Genomic DNA, 5,467 nt, shown 5'->3' on the forward strand with positions numbered 1-5,467 from the left:
TGTCAGGAGTCTGGCCATGGTTCATTGAATTCTCTGCTTGAGAAGGCAGGCTGCTGCCAAGGTGTCAGCTGGGACTGCGCATCGTCTGAACCCTAGGGTCCCTTTCAAGCTCGCCAGCTGTTGGTAGAACGCAGTTGTTAGGGCTGAGCTCTTAGCGGCTTCTGGAGGCCGCCCCAAGGCAGTTTGCAACCGTTTGTTTTCCTGACAGGAAGCTGTGTCTCTTTTTAAAGGCTCATCTGATTATGTCAGGCCCACACAGAATAATCTCCCTTTGATTGACTCCAAGACAACTGATTAGTAACCTAATCGTGGGGGTGATAGCTCACGATTCTGCCCATACCCTAAGGCAGGAGATTATACAGGGCCATATATCATATATCAGGGGGCCATCTGAGAAGTCTGCCTGCCACAGGAGTCACGTCAGCTGTGCCTGCCTTTCTCTTCCATCTGGAAAGCAACGGCTTCCCAGAATTCCCTTTAGTAGAGTTCTGCTTCCATCTCATTGGTTAGAACTATATCACACGACCACTTCTAGCTGTAAGAAAAGCTGCCAAGAGGGCTGTCTAGCTTTTCCAACTTCTATAGAGAAGGCAAGGAAAGGAAAAAGGCTGGCAACGGGTAGAAGCAGTCTATCAGTAGGTGAAATCACCCGGTCAAATCCCCTAGAAAACTTAGTTATAGACTGTTAGATCTAGAGAACTAGAATCTTCAGAAGCTTAAGATCATTCAGTACAACTTTCTGTTTTCTAGATAGGGAAGCTGCTGCTGCTGCTAAGTCGCTTCAGTTGTGTCTGACTCTGTGCGACCCCATAGACGGCAGCCCACCAGGCTCCCCTGTCCCTGGGATTCTCAAGGCAAGAACACTGGAGTGGGCTGCCATTTCCTTCTCCAATGCATGAAAGTGAAAAGTGAAAGTGAAGTTGCTTAGTCATGTCTGACTCTTAGCGACCCCATGGACTGCAGCCTACCAGGCTCCTCCATCCATGGGATTTTCCAGGCAAGAGTACTGGAGTGGGGTGCCATTGCCTTCTCCATAGGGAAGCTGAGGTCCCTAGAACTCATGTGACTTTTTAAAAGTTATGTAATATTTCCTTTGAAGCCCCAAACAGAATTTAGTAACCGTAGCATATTCAGCCGGAGAAGGCAATGGCACCCCACTCCAGTACTCTTGCCTGGAAAATCCCATGGACGGAGGAGCCTGGTGGGCTGCAGTCCATGGGGTCACTAAGAGTCGGACACGACTGAGTGACTTCCCTTTCACTTTTCACTTCCATGCATTGGAGAAGGAAATGGCAACCCACTCCAGTGTTCTTGCCTGGAGAATCCCAGGGATGGGGGAGCCTGGTAGGCTGCCGTCTATGGGGTCACACAGAGTCAGACACGACTGAAGTGACTTAGCAGCAGCATATTCAGCTTCTTCAGGAATTGAGTTTATTAAATCTCCAGGGGAAAAAGGTACACAAATTAGCTGATGATAGAATAATCTCTGTTGAAGTTGATCACGGAGCCACTTTCCTATCACATAAAACTGGATTCCACCATCATTCTAATCATGATTTGTGAAGCAACTAGCTTGGGCAGGAGGGATGGCTGATAAAGCAGTGGTGAAGAGGGCAAATCTGATAAATTCAGGGAAAGAAGCCACACTCTTGGCCTGGGAAGTCAGGGAAAGCATCAGAGAGGACTGGCATTTGAGATGGGCCTTAAAGGACAGATACAGTATAGTATGAGGAGATGAGAGGAGGGAATTCCAGGAGGAGGGAAACCCAGAGACAGCAACAAATGTGTTACGGTACAAAGCGTGCAAGGAGGGCTTCGCTGGCAGCTCAGTGGCAGAGAATCCACATGCAGTGCAGGAGATGGGAGTTTGATCCCTGGGTCAAGAATATCCCCTGGAAAAGGAAATGGCAACCCACTCCAGTATCCTTGCCTGGGAAAATCCCACGGACAGAGGAGCCTGGTGGGATACAGCCCATGGGGTCACAAAAAAGTCGGACATGACTGAGCAACTGAACAACAACAACAGTTATAAAATGTGCGAGGAGAAAAGACATCAGCTCCGTTTGAACAGGCTGGCTTCAGACAAATCTCACAAAGCGCTGATTTATCAGTCTAGGAACGAGGCAATGCTGACTTGAACCTGGAGGGTGACAGTGTGAATGAAAAGTGGGATGGAAGGAAACCTGTGCAGGACTTTTCACTGAATCTGTAAGTTCAGTGTAGAGAGTGGGTCTTGTCAATGGCCTGTGCCCACACACACTAGGTACTCAGTGTTTTTCAGTTAAATTTATGAATGATTTGGGAGAGAAGATAAAGGAAAGGATGGTATCAAGGATCATTTGACCTTGGTTTGGAGATTGGGAGGAGATGCAGACTTGAAAAGAGGTTGCGGGATTCAGCTTTAGACATGTTGAGCTCCAGGTGCCTCCTGAAACCCAGGCGTGACATCTAGGGAGGCACCCAAGAAGCAGATGTGCCTGGATGTGTGTATTTGTGGTTTGCAGCTATGAGTGCAGAAGGTAGTAGAGACCTTTGGTGGGATACCTCCACTGAAGAGAGAAGAGAACAACCCAGAACAAGAGAATGAATAGCTGTGGGACTGACCGGAGGAAAAAGACTGTGGCTCCAAGAAGACAAAGAAGAAGGGTGTTTAAAGATGGTAGCCAACAGCTTCTGAAAATGACGTTTTCAGAGAGGATGAAGGGGGAAGCAGTGAGAGCTTTGGGAATGAGTGGGAAGGAAAAGAGGCAGCTCGTGTAACACACTTTTAAGTTTGATAAGAGGAGAATCAGAGATTTAAACATTACTGCATGCCTCAGAGACCCCACTAGGGTAAATTCTGGAAAGCTACATGGCAAGGAAATCATTTGACTGTAAGAATCAGGGAAGGTGGTTTGGTTTATTTGCATTTTAGCATTCTAGAATGAGAGTGACTTACACAGAGCTTCTGTCTGGGGGAATTTGTCAGAAGGAAAGGGGAGGGTGAATTATAAAGAGGTCCTGCTAAGAGGGGAGTCATAGCATCTGGAGGGCGTTGCAGGCTGATTCAGAGAGGAGGCATTCGTTGTCTTTTCAAGCAGTAAGAAAAGAGGCGAGGGAAGGAAAGAAGGCTTTCTCCATTGGCCACTGTGTTACCTCCCTGAATCTCAGTCTTCTTGTCTGCAAAGCCAAGTCTTTGGCCTTGTCACACACAGTATGACAAATTCCTTCACTTTTTGCCCCAGATGCGTTATTTGAGATTCTCTCCTCTCCCTCACTGCCCCCGACCAGTCAATTGCCAATAACAGTGATGGCAGCAATCACAGCCAGACACTGTTTACTGCATGCCTCAAAGATCAGACCCAGTGAGGATAAATTCTGAACAGCTACATAGTGAAGAAATCATTTGACTGTAACTTGGAGGATAACAGGCATATATATCAGTCAGTTCAGTTCAGTTGCTCAGTCGTGTCCTACTCTTTGTGACCCCATGAATCGCAGCACGCCAGGCCTCCCTGTCCATCACCAACTCCCGGAGTTCACTCAGACTCATGTCCATTGAGTCAGTGATGCCATCCAGCCATCTCATCCTCTGTCGTCCCCTTCTCCTCCTGCCCCCAATCCCTCCCAGCATCACAGTCTTTTCCAATGAGTCACCTCTTCGCATGAGGTGGCCAGAGTATTGGAGTCTCAGCTTTAGCATCATTCCTTCCAAAGAAATCCCAGCACTGATCTCCTTCAGAATGGACTGGTTGGATCTCCTTGCAGTCCAAGGGACTCTCAAGAGTCTTCTCCAACACCATAGTTCAAAAGCATCAATTCTTCAGCGCTCAGCTTTCTTCACAGTCCAACTCTCACAGCCATACATGACCACAGGAAAAACCATAGCCTGGACTAGATGAACCTTTGTTGGCAAAGTAATGTCTCTGCTTTTGAATATGCTATCTAGGTTGGTCATAACTTTCCTCCCAAGGAGTAAGAGTCTTTTAATTTCATGGCCGCAGTCACCATCTGCAGTGATTTTGGAGCCCAGAAAAATAAAGTCTGACACTGTTTCCCCATCTATTTCCCAGGTATTTAAAATGTGGTAGTATGTATTACCTAAAATGTTACAGCCAATGCAGTACAATGTTTATTTTATTGTTTTTTTCTATTTTTTTTTCTGAATTCAATCAACTTTCATTTTATTTCTTCCTAGGTTTTTTTTTTTCCTTTCCGGTCCATTTCTCTACTTAGCTTTTAAATTTGTTATTCAAAGTGTTGAAGATATATGACTCAGTTTACACAGTAGTGTTACTTAGTGGTGTTAGGGAGTTTTCTTCTACTTTGCCATTATTGGGGGTAGAAATTTTATTAGTTGAATGGTTCTGGATTCTTTTCTGTTCTAGTTAATTGTGCTTAGATGGAGACGGGGCTGGAGAGGTAGGGGTTGCAGGATTCCTAGATCAAGAGCGCCCTCTTCTGTCAGTGTAGCCAAGTATGGCTTTGGAGGAAGAGAAGGTCTGGCAGATTTCAAAGTTCCCCCCAAGTTCTCCCGAACCCAGTCCCCACCCGCCTCCCCCGACTGAGTTTCAGAAGAACCCTCTGGACCCCTTTCCTTTGGACATTTTTCACTCAGAAGCTTTATCTTTCCAAGACCGCCTCTCACCCCCTGCACACAGGTAAGTGCCTTCCATGTAGTAAGGGCTCCGCTTAGACGCAGACTTTATCTTTCTGGTAGTTTTAACTCAACCCTGAGTTCGCCATCATGGTTTTTCCCAAACTTTGTTTACCTGAAAGGCTTCATCCACAATGTGGGAGGCAGCTTTCCGGGATTTATAGTTTTCTATTTGCAGTTAATTTGAAATTTGGAATTCTGTTTTCTAGTTCTGGTGAGGACACGGGTTTTATGTAGTTTTACTTGATTTCTTGCTCTGTGTGTGTTTTACAGGGGAGGGCAGTATGTCAGGAAATTTAGATTTATGCCGCCACCATTATCTTGACTACCTAGAATTCCTCCATGATGTTTAAGTTTCTCTAATTTGGCAACGAGATACAATAGGAGTCCACTGACTCAAATTATCTCATTCAGCCTTTTAAGCTCCAATATGAGTTAAGAATTAAATTGGGCTGCTAGTGAAGAGACCCAGAAAACAGTGGTTTAAACTGATCAGGGGTTTTTCTTGTGAAACAAGAGGTAGGTGGTAGTGGGCTGTGGTTGGGCAGCATGGTGATCTCAGTGTGGATATCTCTGTGACATCTTAACCTTTCCCTCATGGTTGCTATGGTTACGAGGGCTGCTACACCTTCATCATTACATCTAGAATCCAGCTGGGAAAAGGCAGAATGAGAAGGGCAAAAGGCATTTGTCAGCTATCAGTTCCATTTTAAAGATCTTTCCTGAAAACCCCATGCAAAAGTGTTTGCTTATGCCTGATTGTCCAGAGCTAGGCTAATGACAACCTCTAGCTGCAAAGGAGAGTGAGAAATGCAGGGTGGTGGGTTTTGT

This window comes from Bos javanicus, chromosome 2 (assembly GCF_032452875.1).
Source record: "Bos javanicus breed banteng chromosome 2, ARS-OSU_banteng_1.0, whole genome shotgun sequence".
NCBI lineage: Eukaryota > Metazoa > Chordata > Mammalia > Artiodactyla > Bovidae > Bos > Bos javanicus.